General features: G+C 42.6%; 1 protein-coding gene across 3 annotated transcripts in view; it reads right to left on the bottom strand.

Moving 5' to 3' along the window:
• Positions 1-2,076, bottom strand: part of MOBP (myelin associated oligodendrocyte basic protein) — a 37,895-nt gene extending 35,819 nt beyond the window's left edge. For all 3 annotated transcript variants that reach the window (XM_088831721.1, XM_055413377.2, XM_088831720.1), the window contains exon 1: positions 1,343-2,076. The gene's annotated coding sequence lies outside the window, so the exon portion shown is untranslated. The remainder of the gene's footprint in view (positions 1-1,342) is intronic.
• Between the last annotated feature and the right edge of the window lie 13,903 nt (positions 2,077-15,979).

The following is a 15,979-nucleotide window of genomic DNA, read 5'->3' on the forward strand; positions in this document are numbered from 1 at the left end:
CTCTGGATTTTTAGTTTTTTGTATTTTCTTGTCAGGTTTTAGGTACTCATTTAAAATCCTGGGTACCACTAGATGAATAAGACCTCGAATTAAAAGTGTGTTCAAGTATGAATTTGGATATGTATGATCTAAAATACAAGCCTATCCCTACAAAACTGCCTAATTAGGACCTAATCATGGGAAGACATCAGACCAAATCCAAATTGAGGACATTTAACAAAATAACAGGCCAGTGCTCTTCGGAACTGTAGAGATCATGAGGGAATAACTGTCTGAGGACCCTTCCAGATTAAGGGAGATTAAAGAGACGTGATAACTAAAGGTGATGGCTGGTCCTCGATTGACTCCAAGGGTGGTTGGTGAAATCTAGATGTCTGTTGATTAGATGAGAGCATTTCCTCAGTGTCATTTTCTGATTTGTATCACATCTGTAATTTAATCTCAAAAGGCTTAGAAAAACTATGTAAGTGCACATACATAGAGTGGTAAAGCAAATATGGTACAGTGTCAACGTTCAAGTGATGGAGGTACATCTGAAATTTTCCTACTGTTGGCAGGATTTTTTTTTTATTGTAAATCTGAAACAATTTTTAAAATCCACCCACCAAGGCATTCTCCTGTTTTTCTAAATGAACACAAAATGGCATAGCTGCCTATCTGGTGACAGTCTGTTCTCTGCCTCCCTGTTTTACTCACAGAACACTCAAAATTCTTTTCCCCATTTTCCTCCTAGTATGCTAGCCAAGTTCAATGGTTTTATTCCCCTGACACACATCATCTTTTCATTCCTTTTTCTATCAACCACAACACTGAAAATGGCTATTTTTAGGAGATTCTGTATGAGACAAAGCATTAGCATCTTTTCATTGGAAGTGCTAATCTACAGGGAGCAAAATTCGAACAAGATGTGGGCTTTGTTGTTCCACAAGTATTCCCCACACGTAAACCCAGCTGTATGAGGAAAGAGGCTGATCCTAAATAAGAAGAGAAACTCATTTTCAAATTATGACAAGCAATAAAAGAATTGGGGAAAAAAGAAGCCATTGAATGCTATTGATCTAGCCCCAGTAACATGGGACTTTACACCCAGGAGGAACCTGGGTTAAGGTTTGGAGACTTTCCAGAGTCTCACACAATCCCAAACACTAGCCAGAACCTTCCAGGATCCCACTGGGGTCCTCTGTGCTTATTTCCTGCATTCTTCTGTCTCCTCCCGACCTTGACTGCTATTACCTTGTCTCCCTTCGGATATAATGAAATTGACCCGTACAGAAAAGTGCGCTCGCCACCAGAAACTGGAGCACAACGCAAAGCGAGAGGAAAACCCATGGGACCCCCTTACCTTCAAGCAGCAGCTGTTTAACGCAGGCTCCACGTCTGTGCCAGGTCCCGGGGTGGGGTGGGGGCCGCCTCAATGCATGCAGAATATATAGGGGCAGATTATATATCCGGGTTTTTCATTATACAAGGTGTTTGTGACGGCTCTCGGCCAAGATCCACTTAAAAACAAAAGCCACACAAAGACTACAAAAAGGCCACACAAAGTTTAAACAAAAGGCTAAAGAAAGACCAAACAAAAGCCAAAGAAAGTTTAAACAAAGAATGAAACAAAGGCAAAACAAAGGCCCAACAAAGACATAAACAAAGACAAAAACAAAGGGCAAAAGAAAATCTAAACAAAAGCTAAGCTGAGCCACAACCGTATCACTCCCTCACACACACACACACACACCATATTACACTCTACTCCCACACACGCAATAATTCTGGTCTTCCACCCCCCATGTCATCAACACCCCATGCCAAACTCCTCACTAAGGCTCACTCCACACCAGCTGTACCCCATCAAACCACATACCAGGTCCAACCACAGCACACAGCCTTCCATTGTGTCACCCCACCTCAGCAAGCGTGTCACCCCACCGTGCTATACACCACACCACACACCACAAGCCAAACCCACCAACCACAAAAGGAGCTGGAGTCACACTGATACGTCTCTATTTTTAGGCTTCTGTTTCCGCACTCTATGCAGATTAAATACACATACACGTTGCCCTGCCTAACACACCTACCCACACAGGCCCAAGATAACACTTACACACACATGCCCTCATACACTAAAAACAAGAGCACCTTGGTCTAGCCACAGCTGAGCTTGGGTTTGGAAGATTCTGTGACAATTACCTGTTGCATTCAAATGTATGCAGACTTTTGAAAAAGATCATCTCTTTGGTACCTGATTTCTGTAACTGATGAATCTCATGCAACTAACATGGTAATGTTGGCTCCAGTCTTCAGTTCAGTTCAGTCGCTCAGTTGTGTCCGATTCTTTGCAACCCCATGAATCACAGCACGCCAGCCCTCCCTGTCCATCACCAACTCCCGGAGTTCACTCAAACTCATGTCCATCGAGTCGGTGATGCCATCCAGCCATCTCATTCTCTGTTGTCCCCATCTCCTCCTGCCCCCAATCCCTCCCAGCATCAGAGTCTTTTCCAGTGAGTCAACTCGTCGCATGAGGTGGCCAAAGTATTGGAGTTTCAGCTTCAGCATCAGTCCTTCAAATGAACACTCAGGACTGATCTCCTTTAGGATGGACTGGTTGGATCTCCTTGCAGTCCAAGGGACTCTCAAGAGTCTTCTCCAGTACCACAGTTCAAAAGCATCAATTCTTTGGCTCCAGTCTTAGGCATCTGCATTTTCTTATCATTGTCCTGTAACTCATGGGTCATACCACTGAGTCCGATAGCTCTGTGCCTCTGTTACATTTCATGGTTCCTATAAGCCTGTGCTTCTGCAAAAGTTCATTTTATGTACATAGAGCAACACGCAAATGATTTGAAAAAGGAAAGATCACTTCTGAAACTAATCCAACCAACAGCAGCCTTGCCTCGTAAATTCCCAGAGCTCCCTGCATGACGCGTGATGGTGAAGTATCAAGGCCAACATTGCCATCAAGTTTCCTTTTAGGCTCTTGTCTCATTGTATGCAAAAAGAATCACCCAGGGAACCCTGAAGAGGCAGCCTATTGGACTACAGACATCTATAGAAATCTCATTGTACACTAACTTCGTGGCTAGTTAAACATGTGTCTCTGAGGAAGGAGTTCTAAATGTATGAGGACTGACTCCTGCTATGAGGTCAGGGCTCTGCCAGTGCCGCAGTGGATGTGTTTGAGGGCTAGGTAGAGTGAGGTGGTTGAGAGCGTGGGCTCTGAGCACTGGGATGGTCACAGGACTCTGACTCCAAGTACAAGCCCAGGGCTTGTTGACAAGTGGTGGAATGGGCAGACATGCTGGCCTTCGCATGGGCAGACCTCAGAATCCAAGGAGCTGGAAGGTTTTGCCTTTGGTCATTCAGTCTCTTCAGCAAAGAGCAATCTATCTTCCAGCCTGGCAGGGGAGGGAAGGTGGGAGTGCTGGAGTACCTTACCACTGATATTCTGTGATCAGGGTGGGCAAGGGGCGCACATGAGTGTGTGGATGTTCCCTTTTCTAAGCCCTGCCCATCACCCTGCTCTCCACAGCTTCTGAGTCTAAAAATTTCTTCATAATAAACTTCCTGGAACCAGGGCGGATCGGTGCAGTAAACCTGGAAATCTGTTCAGAATGTGCACCTTCCCCACACCTTGCCACATTTTCTGCTCTGCCTGCTACCCCAAGCCTGGAGACAAGTGGTGTTTCGACACATACTTTTGACATGCCTTTTCTGGCATGGCACCTGCCAGCTCTTCAAATGGAACTTCTCCGGACAGCCAAGCCAGTTACCACCCTCCATTCATTTCTGCTTTCCCAAATTGTGTTATAATCACCCATCTTTTGTTTAATGGGTTAAAACCTTTTTAAAAATTCTCTACTGCCCCTGTGAGAGTTTTTTTTTTTAAAAATCATTCTTCACATTTTAAAAAATACTGTACTATAATTTTAGTAAAACTTTTTGGATAAAAGTACATTAATAAGCTTGTATAGTTAACCTGTCACTTTTAACCAAAAAAAAAAAAATTATTGTTTTTATTTGGATATGGTGGCTCAGTAATAAAGGATCTGCCTGCAATGCAGAAGACCTGGGTTTGATCCCTGGGTTGCAAAGATCCTCTGGAGAGGGGCATGGCACCCCACTCCAGTATTCTTGCCTGGGAAATCACATGGACAGAAGAGCCTCGCAGGTTACAAAGAGTCAGGCATGACTTAGCAACTAAACAACAACAACATAATTTACATACTATAATAGTCATGATTTTAAAGTGTAAAATTTAGAGACATTTAATATTTAATATAATCACTCTACACATGGGCATCACCAGGTGGTCAGTATCGAAATCAGATCCATTATATTCTTTGCAGCCAAAGATGGAAAAGCTCTATAAAGTCAGCAAAAACAAGACCAGGAGCTGACTGTGGCTCAGATCGTGAACTCCTTATTGCAAAATTCAGACTTAAACTGAAGAAAGTAGGGAAAACCACTAGACCATTCAGGTATGACCTAAATTAAACCCCTTACAATTATACAGTGGAAGTGACAAATAGATTCAAAGGATTAGATCTGATAGAGTGCCTGAAGAACTATGGATGGAAGTTCGTGACATTGTACAGGAGGCAGTGATCAAGACCATCCCCAAGAAAAAGAAATGCAAAAAGGCAAAATGGTTATCTGAGGAGGCCTTACAAATAGCTGAGAGAGGAAGAGACCCTAAAGGCAAAGGAAAAATAAGCCTTCCTCAGTGATCAATGCAAAGAGATAGAGGAAAACAACAGAATGGAAAAGACTAGAGATCTCTTCAAGAAAATTAGAGATACCAAGGGAACATTTCATGCAAAATGGGCATAATAGACAGAAATGGTATGGACCTAACAGAAGCAGAAGATATTAAGAAGAAGTGACAAAAATACACAGAAGAACTATACAGAAAAGATCTTAATGACCCAGATAACCATGATGGTGTGATCACTCACCTAGAGCCAGATATCCTGGAGTGCAAAGTCAAGTGGGCCTTAGGAAGCATCACTACGAACAAAGCTAGTGGAGGTGATTGAATTCCAGTTGAACTATTTCAAAACCTAAAAGATGATGCTGTTAAGTGCTGTACTCAATATGCCAGCAAATTTGGAAAACTCAACAGTGGCCACAGGACTGGAATAGGTCAGTTTTCATACTAGTCCCAAAGAAAGGCAATGCCGAAGAATGTTCAAACTACCACACAATTGCACTCATCCCACACACTAGCAAAGTAATGCTCAAAATTCTCCAAGCGAGGCTTCAACAGTACGTGAACTGAGAACTTCCAGATGTTCAAGCTGGATTTAGCAAAGGCAGAAGAACCATAGATCAAATTGCCAACATACATTGGATCATAGAAAAAGCAAGAGAGTTCCAGAAAAACATCTACTTCTGCTTTATTGACTAAGCCTTTCACTGTGGATCAAAATAAACTGGAAAATTCTGAAAGAGACAGGAATATCAGACCACCTTACCTGCCTCCTGAGAAATCTGTATGCAGATCAAGAAGCAACAGTTAAAACTGGACATGAAACAACAGACTGGTTCCAGATTGGGAAAGGAGTACATCAAGGCTGTATATTGTCACCCTGCTTATTTAACTTATATGCAGATTACATCATGCGAAATGCTGGGCTGGATGAAGCACAAGCTGTAATCAAGATTGCCAGGAGAAATATCAGTAACCTCAAATATGCAGATGATACCACCCTTATGGCAGAAAGCAAAGAGGAACTGAAAAGCCTCTTGATGAAAGTGAAAGAGGAGAGTGAAAAAGCTGGCTTAAAGCTCAACATACAAAAAATTAAGATCATGGCATCTGGACCCATCACTTCATGGCAAATAGATGGGGAAACAATGGAAACAGTGACAGACCTTATTTTCTTGGGCTCCAAAATCACTGCAGATGGTGACTGCAACCATGAAATTAAAAGTTGCTTACTCCTTGGAAGAAAAGCTACGACCAACTTAGATAGCACATTAAAAAGCAGAGACATTACTTTACCAGCAAAGGTCCATCTAGTCAAGGTGGAGTACATCAAAGCTGTATATTGTCACCTTGCTTATTTAACTTATATGCAGAGTACATCATAAGGAACGCTGGGCTGGAAGAAGCACAGGCTGGAATCAAGATTGCCGGGAGAAATATCAATAACCTCAGATATGCAGATGACACCACCCTTATGGCAGAAAGTGAAGAGAAACTAAAAAGCCTCTTGATGAAAGTGAAAGAGGAGAGTGAAAAGGTTGGCTTGAAGCTCAACGTTCAGAAAACGAAGATCATGGCATCTGGTCCCATCACTTCATGGGAAATAGATGGGGAAACAGTGGAAACAGTGTCAGACTTTGTTTTTCGGGGCTCCAAAATCACTGTGGATGCTGATTGCAGCCAGGAAATTAAAAGACGCTTACTCCTTGGAAGGAAAGTTATGACCAACCTAGATAGCATATTAAAAAGCAGAGACATTACTTTGCCAACAAAGGTCCATCTAGTCAAGGCTATGGTTTTTCCCGTGGTCATGTTTGGACGTGAGAGTTGGACTGTGAAGAAAGCTGATCGCCGAAGAAATGATGCTTTTGAACTGTGGTGCTGGAAAAGACTCTTGAGAGTCCCTTGGACTGCAAGGAGATCCAACCAGTCCATCCTAAAGGAGATCAGTCCTGAGTGTTCATTTGAAGGACTGATGCTGAAGCTGAAACTTCAGTAACTTTGGCCACATGATGCGAAGAACTGACTCACTGGAAAAGACCCTGATGCTGGGAAAGATTGAAGGTGGTGGAGAAGGGGATGACAGAGGGTAAGATGGCTGAATGGCATCACCAACTCGATGGACATGAGTTTGAGTAAGCTCGGGAGTTGGTGATGGACAGGGAGGCCTGGTGTGCTGCAGTCCATGGGGTCACAAAGAGTCAGACATGACTGAGCGACTGAACAGAACTGAATATAATCACAGGGATGTGAAAGCACTGTCACTATCTAATTATGTAGCATTTTCATCACTCTAAAGATAATTTCATACTGATTAGCAATGAAATATAATACTATTTTATATCAGCACATAGAGTCAGATATTAAAGGAGTTGAGAGGATATAGCAAATACTGTGTTGGCCATCACTGGATGTTAATACAAAGTGAGGGAATCATCTGTAGAAAAATTTACCTCAAGAAAGACTCTGATGAGAGGAGGACATCTCCATATTCTTCCTAGCAGGTTAAATGTGCATCAAGTCACATCCACAGTTAGACAGTTGTGTACCTAACAAAATTATGTCCCGAAGTATGTGTTGTGAAAGATAGGCTAGAGACAGACATTCAGATTAATGGCAATGCTGTAGAAATATGAAAAAATGGCCTTCATACATTACTATAAAACCATTAAATTATTGCAGGGTGAATAATAATGAATTGATCAAACCGGAGAGAAACAAACTGAAGTGTCCCTTCGTTTGCCCTTCAATCCTCACTCTCAGAGCAAATCTGTCTCCTCTGAGACTTTGACCTGGACCTTACTGATTTTGAACTGTCCCCAACTTTCAGCAGTCATCAGAGAATACGACACCCACTGAGCTACCAGCCATTCAGACAAAGCCTCTGAGTTTTTCTTGGCATTTTAGATATTCCATGGTACCCTGTGAGCCTGCTGTGCATAGAAGGGATTACTGCAGTGTTTGGAAACCATGGGTTTTGTATATAGAAGTGCTGTGTGACATGTGATGTGGACCCCTGCAGTGGCCTGTTACAGCTTGTAACTTTAACCAGAATCCTGTCAAGTCAGTTTAGTTAGAAATGCCCTCTTCATCCCTGATGGTAGCTTTCCATCCATCAACTCCTCCAATCCGCTTCTTTGGTATTAATCCCCACCTGTCCCCACTGTATTTGGACTTGAGCCCGGTTTCATACTGTGGTCTCTTTTCTTCTACTGCAATAGTTTCTGAGTAAAATCTGGTTTTAACACTTTAATTACTAATTAGCTTGGGTTTTCTTTAACACATCACAACAATACATTCTTATTCTGAATCTCTCCTTTTGCTAGAATCCTTGCTTATTGCTACCCTGTTTCCACTCTTTCCTTTTCTAATGGTAAGATCACAAGCAGTAATACAATCAATCCATGGTTTGGGTCCAGAAAGTTGAACAGAAGAAGTGTGTCTTCTAAAGAGTGACTTTTCACACAGCGACCTGGACAAAATCCAGTCCTTTAAGCAGAGAACATAATGTACATGTAGGTCTCTACTAGCCAGAACACAGTTGTGACCGAGTCCGAGAAGGGAGAGAGAGAGAGACTTGGGCGTGGAATTTGGGAACACACAGAGGCTTTGTCTGAATGGCTGGTAGCTCAGTGGGTGTCGTATTCTCTGATGACTGCTGAAAGTTGGGGACAGTTCAAAATCAGTAAGGTCCAGGTCAAAGTCTCAGAGGAGACAGATTTGCTCTGAGAGTGAGGATTGAAGGGCAAACGAAGGGACACTTCAGTTTGTTTCTCTCCGGTTTGATCAATTCATTATTATTCACCCTGCAATAATTTAATGGTTTTATAGTAATGTATGAAGGCCATTTTTTCATATTTCTACAGCATTGCCATTAATCTGAATGTCTGTCTCTAGCCTATCTTTCACAACACATACTTCGGGACATAATTTTGTTAGGTACACAACTGTCTAACTGTGGATGTGACTTGATGCACATTTAACCTGCTAGGAAGAATATGGAGATGTCCTCCTCTCATCAGAGTCTTTCTTGAGGTAAATTTTTCTACAGATGATTCCCTCACTTTGTATTAACATCCAGTGATGGCCAACACAGTATTTGCTATATCCTCTCAACTCCTTTAATATCTGACTCTATGTGCTGATATGAAATAGTATTATATTTCATTGCTAATCAGTATGAAATTATCTTTAGAGTGATGAAAATGCTACATAATTAGATAGTGACAGTGCTTTCACATCCCTGTGATTATATTCAGTTCTGTTCAGTCGCTCAGTCATGTCTGACTCTTTGTGACCCCATGGACTGCAGCACGCCAGGCCTCCCTGTCCATCACCAACTCCCGAGCTTACTCAAACTCATGTCCATCGAGTTGGTGATGCCATTCAGCCATCTCACCCTCTGTCATCCCCTTCTCCACCACCTTCAATCTTTCCCAGCATCAGGGTCTTTTCCAGTGAGTCAGTTCTTCGCATCATGTGGCCAAAGTTACTGAAGTTTCAGCTTCAGCATCAGTCCTTCAAATGAACACTCAGGACTGATCTCCTTTAGGATGGACTGGTTGGATCTCCTTGCAGTCCAAGGGACTCTCAAGAGTCTTCTCCAGCACCACAGTTCAAAAGCATCAATTCTTCCCCACTCAGCTTTCTTTATAGTCCAAATTTCACATCCATCAGTTCCGTTCAGTTCATTTCAGTCGCTCAGTCGTGTCTGACCCTTTGCAACCCCATGAATCACAGCACGCCAGCCCTCCCTGTCCATCACCAACTCCTGGAATTCACTCAAACTCATGTCCATCAAGTCGGTGATGCCATCCAGCCATCTCATTTTCTGTCGTCCCCGTCTCCTCCCACCCCCAATCCTTCCCAGCATCAGAGTCTTTAACAGTGAGTCAACTCTTTGCATGAGGTGGCCAAAGTATTGGAGTTTCAGCTTTAGCATCAGTCCTTCCAATGAACACCCAGGATCGATCGCGTTTAGAATGGACTGGTTGGATCTCCTTGCAGTCCAAGGGACTCTCAAGAGTCTTCTCCAGCACCACAGTTCAAAAGCATCATTTCTTCGGCGATCAGCAGGGCACATTGTGATTGGACTAGAAGACCTAGGGTCCATTTCATGACAGTTCTAAAGTTCTCATAGAATTCTCCAGACCAGAATACTGGAGTGGGTAGCCTTTCCCTTCTCCAGGGGATCTTCCCAACCCAGGGATCGAACGCAGGTCTCCCACATTGCAGGCAGATTCTTTACCAGCTGAGCCACAAGGGAAGCCCAGAAATGGTGAGATGTTAGCTAAAGCAGCTTCCTCATTCCACCAAGGTTCGCAAGCAGCCCGAGCTGGGTGACATGCCTAACAGGAGAACTCACACCGCCGTGGGCCTGGGCAGGCCTTGTTTGTGTCTCTTTTCCCTGTGTCCCTTCTGGTTTATCATTTGTCTGCATTTTTAATTTTGCCATAAAGTATTATCTTTAATCACCACCTTGGAATAAGCCAGGACGAGTTCAGTAGGCCTCTACCATGTACGTCTGCTTCCGCCATGACCTCTTCTGCCGGGGTGTGAGACAGGCGTGCAGTGAAAGGGACTCTCACTTAGACGTGCTAAAGTCTGAGAGATGACCCCAGATAACCAGCTCTCTTTTCAAACACAGCAGCTTAACTAATGCCTCCCTGTCAAGAACAGCATTCAGGACGCTTGCTAAAATTACAGTGAGCTGGGACACCAGCTGGGGCCAGTCAATTCCTCCTTGTCTCAGATGGTGAGAGAAGTACCCCAAGCTGCTGCCTCTGCTGGGGACTTGAGTACCAGCCAGATGCACAGTGACAAAGAGCGGTCTGATGGTTTTTGCTGCAGTGCTTTTTAAATTTCTTTGTATGATATAAAGCTACAACTGTTTAATTATTTGGCAGTGGTTTTTGCATTTTGCAATAAAGTTTTTGATGACCAAGAGCTCAAATAGATGAAAGCCACGGTTTAATAGAAAACTGTGTTGAATCTCAGTTTCTCCAGAGAGTTGGTGACAAATGTGTAGCTTGCACAAAAGTTGCACAAGCATATTTACATGCCACTGTGGACTCTGTGACGATGTCAGTGACCCTCCCACACTCCCCCCCAAAAAAGAGAAATCTTTTGTGGACGTGAGAAATATCTTTGTGGATGTGAGAAAGCATCAGCGTCCATTTCAAAAAAATGTTAAGAAGGAAGTGCATCCTAGAATGGCAGGCAGTTTGACAGGCTCAGCAACTGGACGTGCAATTACAGAGCACGCCGGGAAGTGCCGCTCAGTTTACATCATATGACAGCCCCCATGGTAACTTACTTGGGAGTCCCTGTGCCTGGGTCTGCTCCTGGTGGGACCCAATCTAAGGCTAGACCACAGGACAGTCTTCCTGTGAGTCGTGCCCTTTTTTCCTTCATCTAACGGGGCCCTCATTGAACTTGGGGTCTGTGTCTACCTTGTATGAGAAGTCACATTTCCCCAGCCTAGCCCCAGATCATCCTGAAGTTTGCCATGGTTTAGCCAAGCGTTTGCTGTCAAATCACATGCCTTGTTCCTAAGAGCAGCTTCTGCTCTAACAAGTCCATTAACATTTGCTGAAACCTGGGACATCTCTGTGTGAAAGTATTAACCCGGCCACTCAACTGTTACTTGCTTCAATAAATACTCTTTTTAAAAATAATATAAATAGATTGTACCAATTTGTACAAATACTATAAAATTATATTTGGTGTCTACATAAACTCCATTGCATAATATGTAACATTCTCTTTGATTATTAAAGAAAAATAACTTTATGCTTGACCAGTCAGAGATTACAAAGAAGAGCATATCTAATTCCAGGGATCAAGTAAAGCAGTTAAGTCCTCCTGTGTGAGGCTGCAGACTTGGTCTCCTGGAGCCAGTGATTGGAAGAGCTGAACACTGAAAGGCAGAGCATCCAGGCTTGCAAATAAGGAACTTGTTGCCTCTCTCTGCATCTGCAGTGTCTTTGTTAATCACAAAGTGTGATTTTGCATTCTGATTACAAGTGTCATCAGCCTTTGAACAGATTTGAGCAGAGCAAATCACAATCATAATCATTTTATGACATGGGATTCTAATCTCTTCCCAAATTATTTTGAATATTATTTAACTGCAATGGTTGATTTAAAAAGACACACACAAGACTGAAAACCAAGATCCAACAAATACTCTGGTTGAAAACAAAGTATTTTAGAAAACCTGCTGTGCAGGCTATATTTTATGGTCAGTATTTTTATTTAAACATTTGATATTGGTCAAATCTATTTTTTTCTTAGTAAATTTCAGTGAAGGACAATGTTCAACATAACTTGTTAATTTATCTTTATTATAAAGACTTTTAAATATACACAAAATTGGGGGGCATTCTCTTATTTTTTTACCTAATTTCAGTAACTGTTGACATATGCCTTTCTTGTTTCGTTTATATCTAATCCTCACTCACCCTCTCCCCCACCCACATTCACTTTTTTCTTTTCTTTTCTTTTCCTGAGGATGGGTTAGAAGTTTCAAAATCAAATCTCAACCATTATTTCACCCACAAATCTGTACAATTTACTGTCTCTCTCTCTAACGAATTATGACTTTTTAAATTGCCCACAATACTGTTATCATGCCTAACAATTTAACAGTAATTCCATAGTTAACAAGATGATTCATTTGTGATTGTTGTTGATATTCAGTAATTCAAATTGGCAGTAGGAAAGAGCTCAGCTGGTACTTTATTTTGAAAATATAAATTGTCATAAGATTTTGTTTCTGTTTCAAATTCACCAGCTAATCTTCCCTGGTGGCTCAGATGGTAAAGCTTCTGCCTGCAATGTGGGAGACCCGGGTTTGATCCCTGGGTCGGGAAGATCCCCTGGAGAAGGAAATGGCAACCCACTCCAGTACTCTTGCCTGGAAAATCAAGTAGACAGAGGAGCCTGGTAGATTTACAGTACCTGGGGTCGCAAAGAATTGGACACGACTGAGTGACTTAACCCAATCTTGTCTGCAAATCCAGTGAAGCTGGGGAAAAAACATAACTTTCCCTCTATTAAGGATTGTTTAAGGTAAAGTTACATAAAAAGACAGTTTCTTCTATCCCCAATTTTAAATAAAATGTTTAAGCTCTGTTTTGTAAATTCTCAAACAACATTAGGACTCTGTGGGACTTTCCAGGTAGCTCAGTGGTAAAGAACCCACCTGCCAATGCAGAAGACACAGGAGATGTGGATTCGATCCCTAAGTCAGGAAGATCCCCTGAAGATGGCAACCCACTCCAGTATTCATGCCTGGAGAATACCATGGACAGAGGAGCCTGGTGGGCTACAGTCCATGGGGTTGCAAGGAGTCAGACCTAACTGAAGGGACTTAGGACAGCAGACCAAAAATGATGACTTTTGTTTTGCTGAAGTTAAATTGTAGCCCTACTTTGGGCAGATATTAAATAGCGGGGCTACCTGTCAGTTAAAGCCTTTACTTCCTTGTGGCAGTAAAGGTGTGCTCACCCCATGAGGGAAATGTTGAGCTCTCTCTAGAGCAGGGACTGCTTCCCAGGCAGCTCAGTGGTAAAGAATCTGCCTGCCAATGCAGGAGACATGCGTTTGATCCCTGGGTTGGGAAGATCCCCTGAAGGAGGCCATGGCAACCCACTCCAATATTCTTGCCTGGAGAATCCCATGGACAGAGGAACCTGGCAGGTACAATCCATGGGGTCACAAAGAGTCAGAGACGACTGAGCACACACACATTAGCATTCTGAAATATGTTCATGTTGTGTTTATTGAGGTGGAACATAAGAGGACCCCAGGGGTTTTGGGGGTTTCAGGAATAAAATGATGCATTTGCATGCAGTGTCAATTTCACTCACATGTATTATGGAGTAAAATCTCATATTTTAAAACAGAAGCAAAAGCTTTTGAAGAAATACCATCCTTCATTTGAGCTGCTTTACCAGACCATGTTAGATTTGAGTTCAGGCTCATCTTTTCCTCCCCTGCTAAAGGAGAGGGACAGCTTTGCTGGAGAAACTTGTAAATACTGAGTCAAGGGATTAAGAAAACGCAGCTAATTCCAGTTGAGGGATATCTTTATTAGTCAACACATTTCAACACTGCTTTAGGTGAAAAACCTGCCTTCGATTATACAATCCAGATTCCAGCCTGAAAATTCAAAGCAAAATCCTAACTAGCACATTTTAGTCATGCCAGAAGCAAAGTCTTTATTATGTTAACAAAAATAATTACAAAACCCAGCAATCCAGAAGTTAGCAGACTATCTAAAATACACCCACCCTCATTTAATAAACATAAAAAATGTTTTATGGATTTTCTTTTTGGTGCAATGAGTCCCAGCTTTCAAATGAGTCCCAGTTTTTTCAGAACTTATCATTTCTGCTTGTCGTTCCCAACACCTGATTGGGATGAATTTGCAATTATCCACAAGATAAAGGCCAAGGAAAATACAAGGGAGGATAAAATAGTATACTTTCTAAACAGTGGAGTAAAGAGGCTTAGGCCATTATTCATCATATCTCTTAGAAAAAAATTGTTTACGTTCAGTTACATCACTTAATAATACCATTAACTTCACAATTGTCTTTTTTTTTTTTTAACTTCAAGTCCTCTTTATCACCATTCCCAATTTCAGGGCCCAAATCAAGTCCTTCTCGGTAATAATTGCTACAGAGCAGATCTCCCGTTTTCATTCCTTTTAGGTTTGTGTGTTTATTCCTTAGTACATGTGAGGTATTAGGAGGGGTCAGTATGAATATACTCATGCACTTCTGGTTTTTTCAGCGGTGTCTTTAGGATCTATTCAGATGTAGAGGTATGTGAATTCCTTTTAACGGCTGGATGTCCTGTGTCACCACATGCAGGTTTTATCTGTGATTCTGCCTTCCCGCTTTGGATGGAGACGAAGGTGTTCCCACAAGTTCCTCTGCTGGAGTGCCCAGTGCCGGGCTAAGGTATGAGGAATGAAAATGCATTTTGTTAAAGGGGAAGATGTCCTTGAGCTGGTTGTTTCCGAATGGAAAGTGCAGGACAGATTAATATGGATACAAAAAATTGTGGAAGGTTTGTGGAGGAAGAACGCTGAGTTTTGTGCATGCTCAGGATTGGCTGAGATAGGACTGAATTTCATTAAGAAAATGAATGTTAAAGGTAAAGTGGTTTAGAACCTGAATCTGGTTCTCAAAGAGAACAAAGTTTTCTTAAAATACTGAACTGTTTTTGGTAATTGTGAATGTCTTTGTTTAAGTGATCTCTATTTGCCAGTGATATCTTTTATTACCACTGGTTAAAGTTTGATAAACTTCCTCTCTGGAGGTTCCTGTTACATCCAGATCTGGGATCCTTGGCCCCTCAGCTAACTGAAGGCCCTTTTCCTTTTTTTTTTCCTGCTGGGCACACCGGCCTCACCAGGGCAGCCGCTCTGACAAACACACATACACACAAACACATGCACACTGCCTCCCAAAGGCCTGTGGGTGAGCAGATGGCAACCAGAGACAGCAGACACCTCTTCCAGCGTGGGGGCTTCCGATCTCAAGACTGGCCTTTCTGCTTCCTTGAGTGTGGAGTCCAACCAGAGAACCAGGCCAGGGAAAGAGAGAGCTGGGGGTGCAGGCTAGGCTCTGGAAGGATAGGAGGGAAGTTCTAGGGTCAGTTTATAATCATGAAGCTCTGCCCTCTATCCCTTTTTTCCTGGATATAGAACATAAAAAACTCAGCCTTTTGCAGTGGTCATTGGGGGTTCCCATGTGGACAGAGGGGCTGTTATAAACAACGCTGCAATAATGCTTTACCCAATGCCAGCTTGAGCTGGAGGGCTGTATAGCAGCAGTTGGGAAAAGTGGGAAGAAACAGTTTATCAAGGACTTTCAGAATTTCTTTCTCATGGTGCTAATTAGCAGGCTTTAAGTGAGATGACTTTAAAGTCTGCACCACGCACTCCTGTTGCCAGCGGGAATAGACTGCACCCACCTCTCCACCTCTGCTGTCACGTGCCTCCTCTTTCCTGGTAGGTACCAGAAAAACATAATCACATTTAATTTCCATGAAGGTTGCCAAATGTTCATTCCAAACTTGATTTTTTTTTTTTTTCATCAGCCTTTAGGACAACTTTACCTTGGATTTTCTTCATTTTCCCTCCGCTGACCTCCTGAGACTCCTTTCTCCCCACTACCTGGCCCTGGGAACTCACTCCTCTCATCTCATCCAGTTGCCTGGCTCCATATTTATGTCAATAAACCCAGCCCCTCTCTG

The sequence above is a fragment of the Moschus berezovskii genome, chromosome 24 (genome assembly GCF_049115385.1).
Source record: "Moschus berezovskii isolate FMDL1 chromosome 24, NW_MosBer_1.0, whole genome shotgun sequence".
In the NCBI taxonomy this organism is placed as follows: Eukaryota; Metazoa; Chordata; class Mammalia; order Artiodactyla; family Moschidae; genus Moschus; species Moschus berezovskii.